The sequence below is a fragment of the Ostrea edulis genome, chromosome 3 (assembly GCF_947568905.1).
Source record: "Ostrea edulis chromosome 3, xbOstEdul1.1, whole genome shotgun sequence".
NCBI lineage: Eukaryota > Metazoa > Mollusca > Bivalvia > Ostreida > Ostreidae > Ostrea > Ostrea edulis.
Window position 1 is genome coordinate 1121287 of NC_079166.1, and position 13546 is coordinate 1134832.

A 13546-nucleotide genomic window follows, 5' to 3' on the forward strand; every position below is an offset into this window, starting at 1 on the left:
TCGGCAAAGCCTCGTCCAAGACTGCGAATCTTGTCCCCTCGGTGGAATTTCCCTATCTCACACTCGTACTAATGAAGGATTCTATTAATCTCACATGCAGAATGTCCAGTCTTGTATATACCCTTGCTTTATAGCTCATATTGTGAGAACAGAGAAAAGTCGGGCAGAAGAGGGGCACCTTATAATACCCCATAAAGATGCAGAAGAAAGTTTGTGTGACTGTATGTTACACCGGTATCGAGTTTATTTCATGATTTTTAGACCTCTAATAAACGTAAACTTTTCATTATAACACAACATAAAGCACACTACAGATTATTTACATTTTAAAATTGTAAACAAAGGGCGGCCATTTTGAACTTAGGGTCGCAGGGACGCTATTTTAAAAAAATCCTGTGATATAGAAAAACGATGCAGAAATTTAACACATGCATGATTTTTTAAATTCAGACGTTTGTGAAACAATTTACACACAAAATAAATTATATATCTATAAAAGTATGTTTCCCATAAATCCTCTCCTGATCGCTGATTGGTTGTAATTTTCGGCGGGCAAAATTGATTGTTGTTTGTGAGAGAAAACCTAGCGTGACTCAAATGGAACCATGTCATGTTTTGATTGAATGGAAGATCCAAAGATTTTTCTGAGAATAGGAGACGTCTACTGTTGTTGGGCATCATTCAGGTATGTCTATTAGAGGGTATTGAGTAAAAATTTCTGGAACTTTTTAAAACAATCTTCCATTATGCATCCTCACTGAATATTTTAGTATGAGTCTGTCCATATCCAATACTGGCAATTGCCGTCTCATTTAAACGATTTTTGACGGGATATCATGTTATCTCTGACTATACAAATTTTCCTTTTCTCATAAAAGAGCAATGATATTTAATAATCATTTCATAATCACAACAGAACACATCAAAACATGCTTGATATTCACCTTTTAGAATTTTGAATACCAAAAAAAAATATTAAAAAATATCCTGTCCCGATTCGGAAACAGGACGTTATCTAACCTATTCTTTCTCTCTATAGATCATTGTAGGTATTTCCGGTGTTGACTTGAAACGTTTTCATTCACGATGTTGCGGATTCATCATTGCATTTGCATGGGGTAGTGCATATGTTGTGTGTGGCCTTCTAAACGATAAATCTATGGATTAGAGGATGAACAGGTCGATGCAGGAATATTCATTCTAATGATAAGGAAATACGAAATGCAAGGACAACCTCCAAGCATGCAGTATGCCTTATACAAACATGAAACAATGATGGAATGTTCCAGTAAGTGGTGAAAGGTTTTACATATAACGTTTGATTTTGTGTTGTGATTACAAGGTCCTTATATAGATCTAGTTTATGTGAAATTTGAAATGGTTTTGCATTGTAGTCTTTGAGAAATTTAGTGAGGGGGGGGGGGTTATTACGTATAATACTGTATACAGTGATGTATGTAGGGACCAAATGATAATATGTTTTACGGCGTGACCGTGTTTGAGGGCGAAGCAAAAAAGTTTTGGCATTAGGATCTATATCCAAAACAGGACAAAAACATCCCGAAGTTAGCACGCGGACGGAGCTGTATCAAAGCATCCTAATTTTGGACATTTGATCCGCCTATATATTGAACGCGGGAAATATAACGCAATTGATGTAAACAGTACATTGTGACGTCATATTCAGCGTCGTTATTTAGCAAATTTACAAACATAGCGTTTGAACCACAACAAAAAACATGGCGTTAAACGTAGAGTGATTATATATGATTAAGAAAATAAGATTTACATGCTTTTACGGATTTTATGTAACATCTCAGAATGACGTGAACTAGGGTAGATGAGATTGAAAATGGAGGAATACATGTCCACGCGCTAATATTCAAATCGACGCCATTGGTACCAAACTTTTCAAGTTCCATAGGTATGGTTTAATTTTTCATTATTTTCCTATATTTTCCTTTTAAACATGTATATACGTGTTACCTATAGGGAGAGCTCCGCTCTCACGGCCCTTCGGGCCGTGAAAGGGCTTCGCCCTCTATTACGACTATTGCATATTAGCCATACAAATTTCTACAAACTATTTCCAGTTAACCATCCGAATTTTTTAGTCCTAGAAATAGTTTCTATTCTCAATTATGGTGCAGCATCAAATTAAAGATGAGAAGTAAATCCTGTGCCAATCCCTCAGCATTAGAAGTGAAAGGCACAGGTGTTTTAGGCATGATATTAAAACCAAAGGCCCCATATCACGGTAGGTATTGGCACGATAAAGAACCCTCACTGCTACACAACTAAGTTAAGGCTAATCCCTCCAAAAGTCTCAGTGCTGTACATAAATCTACCTTCAAGTTGAGCAATGCACTTCACACCATACAATGTCACAATGAAAAAGTAAGGCACAACGCACAGGGCTATATATTCATATCATTGGGAAAATGTTGCAATATTTTAGCTGTATTGACCAAGGCTATCACGTTCTAAGCTGTATACAAATTTGTTTAAAATTTTCTGTCATATGATATATTTTTCTCTTTGGTATTGTAGCAATTTCAAATTTTCAGTATAGAACATGTGCAAAGATATTATTCATATGATTGATTGATGTTTTCCGCCACACTCAACAATTTTTCAGTTATATGGTGGCGCCCAGTTTTTATTGGTGGAAGAGAGAACCCAGATACAATGTACCTGGGAAGAGACCATCAACCCTCCGAAAGTAAACTGGGAAACTTTCTCACTTAACGGCATGAGCGGGATTGGAACCCTCACCAACAGAGGTGAGAGGCCGCGTGATTTTGAGCTCGATGTTCTAACCACTCGGCCATGGAGGCCCCTTATTATTCATATGATATTATGACGTTGAAATCACCCGTAATCTATACATATAGTTTGTATTAATCCGAAATATTTGACGTTTTCCTGGCTTTTGATATTTACTGTGCCAGGAAAATGTCAGAACCGGCACCATTACGTAAACTGGAATCGTTTTATTGATTAATTATGAGTTTAACATTGAATTTGACTCCAAAGTATTTAAAATCGGCCCGAGAATGCCGCCTCCAAAAGGAGGTGGTGAATTTCCAGTTTACGTAATGGAGCCGGTTCTGACGTTTTCTTGGCATGGTAAATATCAGGGGTTTTAATTTTTTTTCCTCGATTACTTTTTACTAAAACAACATTTTTTGACTAAAGAAAGTAAATTTAAAAGTTTTCAATTTCAAAATGTACATATCCTCCATTTTCATCCTTATCAAATTTCTCCGGTGTAGCATTCCTTCTTAATTGACACCCATCTGTTGACAAAAATAACTTTTGTCATCAATGTTTTTTCTCATAAAAATACAATCCACCACCCAACCTACATTTTTTGGTGACCCTGGATATTAATTAATCTACTCACTTGCTATTGTCTAACTATACTGATGAATTTAGGTACTCGAATGCATTGAGTTAGACCACTAGAAAGGTAGTAGTTCTGAAATCTAACACATAAACTGGTGTATATAGTCATAATGATCTTGGTGGCCTCTAGTCAAATAATGTGTCCTGTATTATATAATTTTCTTTGAAATTGTCAGATGTCTGCTAGTTTTTTATGTAATCATGTGCATATAGATAAACACATATATGCATTTATAAACAATGTCACATGTACACAAAATAAATCTAATTAAAATTACTGTACCAAAAACACTACCAGCAAAAAAATTTGCTATTTGAGAATCCTGAAGTGATCTTGTACATGTAAATGCATGCAGTGGTGGATTCAGAATTTGTTAAAGGGGGGATAGGGCTCCAGGGTTTTGAGGCTTTTTAGGTAACTTGTAAGGTTTATTCTAGTTATAAATACATGTACAACATAATAGAATTATTATATGATAATAAGTCATGGATTTGCTTATCTTCATGTGCTTGTGTATATATATATATATTATGTCAAATATATATATATATTATGTCAAATCCTATACCACTATTTCTTTTATTAGCTCACCTGAACTGAAAGCTCAAGTGAGCTTTTCTGATCGACTGTTGTCCTTCATCTGTCCATCTGTAAACTCTTTACATTTTTACATCCTTGGGTGAAGGGCTTTCAAGTTTGTTCAAATGAAGGGTCATGTCCCCTTCGAAGGGGAAATAATCACAAAAATGCAAAAAATAGGGTGGGGTCATTTAAAAATCTTCTTCTCAAGAACCACTGGGCCAGAAGAGCTGAAATTTACATGAAAGCTTCCTGACTTAGTGCAGATTTAAATTTGTTAAAATCATGGCCCCGTGGGGGGGGGGGGGGGGGGTAAGATGAGGCAGGGTCCCTGGGAGTAGGTTGGGGCCACAATAGCGATCAAAGTTTTACATGCGAATAGGAAAAATCTTAAAATATGAGCCAAGGTGAGCTATGTGGCCCAATGGCCTCTTATTTATTTTTGGTCTCAATGTGTGTGCATTTTTAAATCAGCCACTGGCAAAGTGAAGACAGAATTGAGCAAAGTAACGATGTGTCTACTCAGTCTTGATATACCATATGTTACATAGGATTAATTTTTGTTTACTGTTTTTTTTAGAACTAGATGAGCAGAAGATGCATTCCATGACTGACTCCCCATATGATATGAAAGAGAGCCCATGAGAATGGAACCAACTTTCAGTGTTACAATGGATGAACACCCCTCCTGTCACAAGTCCATCTTGATTCAGTAAAGTGGTAGTCTATTTATCTAGGAAGCAACAAGACGGATCTGGACAAGGACCATATTGACTCAAGTTTTGGTGTCAGAAGACCATTTTGATTAAACATGTTAAAAGCACCACAGAAGTAAGAAGCTAGGATACCAGTTTTATGTGAGCATACCATTTAAGGATTCATTACTGAACAGTTGAAGGATAGTCACTATGACAAGAAAATGGAACAATTGTAATGAGCATTGGGGTCCATGTATTTAGAGCTTTCCATTTTTCTGTTGAAAGTCATATTGATATTGTTCTGTTTATTATTTTTTCTTACCATCAAAATGCTATCACTCTTTAAGACATATTGAAACACTTTTTAGCTCACCTGAACCGAAGGTTCAAGTGAGCTTTTCTGATCACATTTTGTCCGTCGTCCATCTGTAAACTTTTCACATTTTCGACTTCTTCTCCAGAAGCACTGGGCCAATTTCAACCAAACTTGGCCAAAAGCATCCTTGGGTGAAGGGCTTTCCAGTTTGTTCAAATGAAGGGCCATGTCCCTTTCAAACGGGAGATAATAAAAAAAAAATGCAAAAATAGGGTGGGGTCACTTAAAAATCTTCTTCTCAAGAACCACTGGGCCAGAAGAGCTGAAATTTACCTGAAAGCTTCCTGACATATCGCAGATTCACGTTTGTTAAAATCATGGCCTCCGGGGATAGGATGGGGCCACAAGGGGGGATCAAAGTTTTACATACAAATATATAGGGAAAAACTTTAAAAATCTTCTTCTCAAGAACCACTGAGCCAGAAAAGCTGATTTTTACATGAAAACTTTCTGACATAGTGCAGATTCAACTTGTTCAAATCATGGGCCCCAGGGGTTGGATGGGGCCACAATTGGGAATCAAAGTTTTACATACAAATATATAGTTAAAATCTTCTTCTCAATAACCACTGAGTCAGAAAAGCTGATATTTACAAGAAAACTTTCTGACATGGTGCAGATTCAAGTTTGTTCAAATCATGGCCCCTGGGGGTAAGATGGGGCCACAAGTCGGGGAGGGTCAAAGTTTTACATACAAATATAGGAAAAATCTTTAAAAATCTTCTTCTCAAGAACCATTGGGCCAAAGAAGTTGACATTTACATGAAGGCTTTCTGACGTAGTGTAGATTCAAGTTTGCAAAAATCGTAGCCTCCAGGGGTAGTTGGGGCCATAATAGGGACTAAGGTTTTACATGCAAATATATATGGAAAGTCTTCAAATATGGGCCAAGGTGACTCAGGTGAGCGATGTGGCCCATGGGCCTCTTGTTAGTTCATAATACAATGCTTTTTGAGAAATAATCAGATATCAACCTACATACTTGAATTTTGAATCTGATCCTTGTTTTTATTACTTTTCTCTAACTTTAAATTCTATGAACATCAAACATAATTTGCTAAACACTGACTTGCTTTAAAAAAAATTTTCATTGCTATTCTTAGTTACTAAATCGAAAGATATAGAGACACAAAACATTTACTCATGAATTCACTTAAAAAAAAATCCAGTGAGAGATCAATCGAAGGGATCTGAAGACCCTTAAACCTGGTTATTGTCCTTGAATGTCTGCAGTTTTTTTGTTTGAGCGCTAGCTCTTCTCAAATACAGTAGATGTTTTGTGACCTTGAATTCTTGTCAACTCCAGTTACCATCCCTTTAATTTTATGTTTTGACTTGAATATCTTTGATACTATTACATGTACTCAGTTTAGGTTTTCTTAATTCTGGGTCTTACTCTTTTGACCTTGAATTTAGGGTCAAAGGTCAAGGCCATACATATATTTTCTAATGTTTGCATTTTTCAAACAAATTGAGCATTTTTAAGTCAAAGTCACCTCTCTTTTACAAAGCACTATGATACGATCTCTTAGAGGTTGTGTTTAGTCCCCTACCGACAAAATGGAAGGGGACTTTAGGTTTGCACTCCGTCCGTCTGTCTGTCAGATCAGTTTTAAGCACTTTTTGCTCGGTTCTTACAGATATACATTTGATATTTAGTACGTTGCTTTGCCATAACAAGTTACAAATCTAGTTTGAATTTTATCTCAGTCCGTTGTACATCAAACTTGGTGCTCAAGTACATTGTAAGGAGTAAGTGACCTCCATTGATTTTGATGTAGCATGGTCAAAGATCAAGTGTCAAACTGGACACAGGAATACACTGTCTGCTCAATATCTTAAGAATCGTTTGTTTGACAGACATCAAACTTAGTACACCGGTACATCCTAAAATGAAGATGACCCTTAGTGATTTTGAGGTGACATGGTCAAAGGTCAAACTGGACATAGGAAGATACTGACCACTCAATGTCTTGAGAACTCTTTGCTTGACAGACATCAAACTTGGTACATTGGTACATCTTAAGAAGTAGATGACCCTTAGTGATCTTGAGGTCACATGATCAAAGGTCAAACTGGACATAGGAAGATACTGACCACTCAATATATCGAGAACCCTTTGCTTGACAGACATCAAACTTGATACACTGGTACATCTTAAGAAGCAGATGACTCCAAAGGATTTTGAGGTCACATGGTCAAAGGTCAAACTGGACATAGAAAATACTGACCACTCAATATCTTGAGAACCCTTTGCTTGACATACATCAAACTTGGCACACTGGTACAGCATAAGGAGAAGATGACCCCTAATGATTTTAAGGTCAAGGGTTAAACTGGACATAGTAATATATTGTCTCCTATACTTTAAGAATTATTTGATTGATTGACCATAAACTTGGTACACTGTCAAAGCATAAGGAGTAGATGACCCATATTGATTTTTAGGTCACATGGTCAATCCACTCCTGACATAGGAAGATATTGTCTTCTCAATAATTTGAATTGGTGATCCTACTATAAAATTAGATGATGCATGTGTATAACCCTTTTCAATTTTGCACCATGGGGGCATATATGTTTTACAAACATCTCTTGTTTGGATTTGAATTAATAGTTTTGAAATTTTTGGATTCTGTACTCATTGATGTTTGGGGAACATCTGTAAAGATCCCAATTGAGAATTATATAACAATTTATTTTCATAGAAATTAGGTTTGTGTAAAGGACAGTCAGATATAATATGAAATTTACTGTATAAAAAGAAGTGTTAGTACACATGATGTGTTAAACAAGATACTGAGTGCTAGAATGACATTTCTTTGGATTCTATGTAGAAGTATCCTATATACGAATATTGCTAGTATAAGTTCACCATCAGTATTGTTATAATTCATTGCACATCTTTTTACAGAAACTAAAGAGTCGAAAGGCCCAGCTGGAGAGAAATTCCCATTTCTAGACCAAGGACAAAAAAAAAAAAAAGATTAAAAAGGTGCTGACTAAGGAGGCAACGTCTCCAGAAGTAACGGATGATGAGGAAGCCACCCAGAGGAAGGTCTTACCATTTATATGGGAGTCATCCCTGCTGCGTAATGTTAAGTGCGACCTGGACAGAGAGTATGCTGAATCTTTGCAACTTCAATCAAAGAGACAAAAAGCCAAGGCCATTAGAAGTAGAACGAAAATGACTATGACCCCACCACCTAGGAGCATTCAAAAAGATTGGGCCGTTTCCTCTACTTATAAATGATGCTATTACTATTAATAGTTATATTTAATTTCCTCATTTCTAGCTCACCTGAGCCAAAGGCTCAAGGTCACAATTAATACTTTTATACCATTATAACCAGTTTTTATGAAATTTTAATAATGCTGTTGAAGGAGAATTGCAATTTTTCGGATGTTTATAATTGACACTGTTTAAGTTAGAGTTGGGTACCGCAGAAAATAAAGGTACCGCGGTATACCGTGGTATTTGCAAAATACCGCGGTACATACCACGGTATACCGCAGATTTAATCTTTTAATTGTATGATTCAGTTTTAGTGGATTTTAGTTGTGATTTATTGTATATAATGAGCTGTTATTAGTTTATTGATTGTAAATTGCATTTAATTTATTCAAATATAAATGATAAGGAAAATATCTTATTTAAATCTTAAACCAGTTAACAGAACAAAAGTTTAATCCAAACGTATAAGTATATCGTACATACAATATAGCAGTGTCTCTGTATCATGACTAGAATCGACTGTGACTAGACTACTGACTGGAACGATTATAAAAATAATTAATAGGGGGAAACCTGTGGATTTTATTTGACACGATCTCAAAGTAGTCTAGAAGTTCTTAGAGTCGCGAATGACGAGAACTTCTACATGTAGAATACGCCTGTCCACTTCTCTAAAGAGAATAACGAGAACATGTGCGTATGAACGTGTTCTTGTTCTTCTACCACAATTCCTACATTTTTGCACCTCAAAGTCGGCGTTCAGAATCGGCAGGAATTTGTACTCGCGCGATGAACAGTTGTTTCGAACGCACAAGTCTGCATCTGCCATTTTATTTTATTTTTTACTTGGGGTTTGCCTTATAGCCGGAAATGGTATCCGACCCGAATAAACCAAACAACATAAAAACAATTTTTATAATCTACCTTATATATTAAAATAATAACTTAATGAAATGTTTTCTATTATTTTTTTCTTTAATTTTGATTTGTTTTCATATCAATAATCCAATCATCGCGTTTTATACTTCGTATGTTTTACCGATTGTGTACAGTTATTAGACTTACCTTTCATTGCATCACAAAGAGGGAACGATGTAAATAAAGTGAGTCACTGCGTACACAAATTTCTTAAATTATTTTTTCTTCTTTCAATTTTATATTTTCGTTAAGAGTTATCAGACTTGAATATACCGGTATTTCGCCTCGTGTACCGCGGTACATACCGGTACCAGAAAAATACCGGTATACCGGTAATACCGCGCACCTCTAGTTTAAGTATGTCTAGCATCTTAAAAAGTGTGATGACCTATATATTTCATTTGATAATTTATTAATTTTAACTTTAATAAATTGAAATAAATGCATTTTTGATACTTTTATCAGAGAGTATTGCAAGTATGGAGTTACCTTGATATATTTTTTTCAGATTTGTTCTGCTTTAGTACTAGTGTATCAGTATTATTACATCAAATTCATTTGTGTGAATATTATAATATTTAAGAATGAATAAAACTGTCAAATTGTGGCTTGTATTCTCTGTACAGTAGAAGGTCTTTGAGCATCAAGTTGGAAACTTGATATCAAATGCATGTATGCAGAAACCATTTGCATATCAGTAGCTTATGCATGCAGAAACTTGATGTAAACTTTGTGGAAACTTGACGTAAACCATATATAAACCAATATAGTTTATGTACTATGCGTGAACGTATGATAAACCATATATGCATGTTGATGGTTTACGCCTGCGGAAACTGATGATAAACCATATGTATGTCAATGGTTTATGGCTGCGGAAACTCGCGGAAACTTGAGGTTTCAGCAAGTTTCCGTTGCGGAAACCATATGGATTCGTGGACACCCTAAGTTTCCGGAGTGCGGAATCTTGCTGAAACTTGAAGTTTCCAACCGGAAACTTGGCAGAAACCTTATGTATACCTAAGTTTCCGCAGTGTTTCAGCCTTGCGGAAACTGCATTTTTCATCATGTGGTTCCTCCAGGAAGGTATGGGGCGAATCTGAGAACGTCTAAAACTTCTCGTTTAATTGTCTCAAACGAAACAGTTTTCTTTGATGCTTTGCGTGCAGCAGCTATAAACATGTGAAATGGAATTCATTGTAAAAATTATATATTAAATTAATGCATGTGTTTAAAACAGTTGAATTACAGCATCAATCAAAATGACATGTACTACATATACTGAAATGAAATCATGAGGACAAAAGTGATGTACTTATTTGTTTTAGTCTATTATCATTTTTTATACTGTGTTAACGCAAACTCGTATTTTGAAAAACTGTTAATCACATGGTTAACTTTAACACAGAAGTTAACACTGTGTTAAAGTTAACCAGTTATCGAAAAACCGGGCCCTGAGAAATAACGTCACAAAGATTTGACTGTTCGTAGGCCTAGCGCCATATACATTGTACGTAAAGATGTATATATACACGCATGATTCAAAACCATGTGTTTACTGTTAGTGTGCGTCAGGGTGTTTAATTTTCTGTGTGTTAGAGTGGTTAATTGACCGTGTGTGTCAGAGGGTGTTTTTTTTTAGTGATTGATTGCCCGTGTGTCGATCACGGTTTTTAATTGACCGTGTGTAAATAAAAGTGCTCACTTGAGTGTACGTGCATCGGTAAGGTTTTCATTTCATAAGCTACAATTCAAGAAGCTAGAGTGAATAAAGCGATATATTTTACAAATGTTGTTTTAAGTACCATGTAGTGAATTTCTTACAAAAAATATCAGGATATTTAAAAGTGTTCAGCTGTAGGTGGGAAGCTATAACGTGTCAGAGAGAGAGAGAGAGAGAGATGTTGCGTGAATATGCTTTTTCACTTGACCCCTTTGGGTAGAAGGATAGATGTCGTAACGTTTCTCTCTGTAGCATGGCTTTCTGCATGCATGCTGCACGATTTTCATGGGTTTGGGCAAATGCAATTACTTCTAACTTTTCTTTCGCAGTAAACGACTGACGTATTTTACCCATCTAAATGCAGCGAAATTTCGGATTGTTATGTTTGAATTCCCCGGGTTTTTCTTTTTTGTTTTTACAGACGGAGCACCAATTAAGCTTTTGGCTTTGATTATCATAATTTTGATAATTATCGAGTGGGGTTGATATACAACACATTGAATGCCCATTCAATATTTTGAATTACGTATATAAAATCGGCTATATGATTTGAAGTTCATGTTTTGTCTCATTCATGCTATCTAACTTTATCTAAAAAGCAAACAAAGCTGTTATGCGTAAATTTTACATCACTGATTCTGAAATATGATACCTGCTCTGGTGACAGTAACGTACGTTTCATTTTTGCACATAACGGAAGTCCTTACTATATCATGTTTACATATCAATGGGTAAATGTATGTTAATTTCCATGGAAAAAGTTCTTAAACTTTTACGAAATAATAACATTTCATGAAACATTATGAATCGTCGGCGACAGCAATGCACACATTAACTGAGAGTGGGTGAAATCGTGAATATCATGTTAAAGTGGTGATATTTATTTCAATTAAAACTATTAAAAAGTACCCAAACATTTGGCTTCTTTTTTCCACACAACACACACACAAACAATTCAGAATCTATTCTACATATTTGTTTTTAATCCAAATAATTTGGAGTGCTTTACTTTTTGAAAATGACTTCTAAGTTATATCAAAGCACATATTAGATCTACACTAGTTTCAATACTAAATTACTTACATTTTGTTTTTTCGTCCAGGACTAGTACTGTAGCTTCTTTCATTCAGTGTTCAATCTCAATAATGACGTATAAAAAATACGACGTCATATCTGAACTGTGATGACGTTGTGTTAGTGTACAAGTTACGTTAATAGCTAGGATACGGTGTAAATTTTAAACTTCAAAACTTTCTAATTCTTTATTTTCTTTCAATTGTAAGCACCACCACAAAATGTATGTTATTCTAAAAAAAATTAATATAGATCTACGTGAAATAAAATATCCGGAAAGTTATGGTTTGAAATATAGTTTAATTATTATGCAATGGCTATTAAAACAATATTTAATTTGGAGAACTTTAATCAATAATCACTTTATTGACTCTTGAATGTATGTATGCTAAACTGCAGTCGACTGGGTCAATGTTTCAAACGTCATTTTGACTGGTATTACATCGGCTTTAGAATTACGTTGGGCCAACATTGAGACAACGAAGAATTCCCAACATTAATATTTACTTGCGTTGGGCCAACATAGGGCCAGCATTGTGTTTCAAACCCAATGTTTCAAGTATTTTAAATTACGCAAACATGCGAACATTGGCCCAGCGTTGGCCCAATGTTGTATGCCCAACGCCAACCACCTGCCAATGGTACAACCATTTGCCGACGTTGGCCCAATGTAGTCATGCTATCTGGGATGTTATATTTGTGTTGGCTGGCAATATTTTAATATTATGTAATTTTAAAAAAATCATTTTCAAAAGAATATATTTAAAACACTACTTTGATTTGGGTCACTTTTTGAAAAACATAGTATATTAAGTATGTTTTTAAAATCATTATTAAAACGTTTTGAAAACGTATTTTCAAATGTTTAAAAGAAAGATGATCCTAACATTTTCAATAATGTTTTTAAAACGATGACAAAATGATTTTAAAACATTGGTCAAAAACGTTTGCTTATAACGTTTTTACAACTGAAAAAAAATGTTATTATAACATTATAAAAATGTTTTGTTAGTAATGTTTTCCGATAACATCCTTACAGCAGGAATACAATGTTATGAAAACGTTTTGTGCTACCTGGGAATATAAACCTAGGGGCCGGATTGACTGGGGCCGGATCAACCTGAGACGGAATGACTGAAGGACGGAACGACTTCAAGGTATCACACCGGTAATTGTCCAATCAAAATGAAGTTAGTCAATTGTAGTTCCATATATTTAAAGAAATATTTTTTTTCCTTGCGCGATTTTTCTCATTTCCTCTTCTTCTTTTCTCTTAATTTTGGTACCCCTGATTAGGAAATTTTGTGTAATTTGTAGAAATAATCAAGTGTATACAAAGGAACTATTTGCTGTTGGTAGCTGAGGCTACTTCCTGAGGTGCACTCCGGCTGTTTACACACATGTGAAAAACACGTGGATTTGAGGGTAGTCTTGTTTGCGGGTAATTTTTTTTCGAAAATGCCGCGTAGGGTGTTGTTTTTCTGGTGTCGGCAGACGAGATAGGTAACATAGAACGTGTCTGACTGCGTTATTC

The 13546-nt window shown here is 35.4% G+C and overlaps 1 long non-coding RNA gene across 4 annotated transcripts; it reads left to right on the top strand.

Moving 5' to 3' along the window:
* The first annotated feature begins 509 nt into the window (after positions 1-509).
* On the top strand, positions 510-9303 carry LOC130053102 (uncharacterized). 4 transcript variants are annotated; one of them, XR_008801568.1, is made up of 4 exons: positions 510-685; positions 1050-1288; positions 4569-4845; positions 7977-9303. It is a non-coding gene; the product is annotated as an uncharacterized LOC130053102 (long non-coding RNA). The 4 variants fall into 4 exon arrangements; XR_008801571.1 differs by lacking the exon at positions 1050-1288; XR_008801569.1 differs by lacking the exons at positions 510-685; positions 1050-1288 and adding an exon at positions 2128-2783.
* Positions 9304-13546: the final 4243 nt, after the last annotated feature.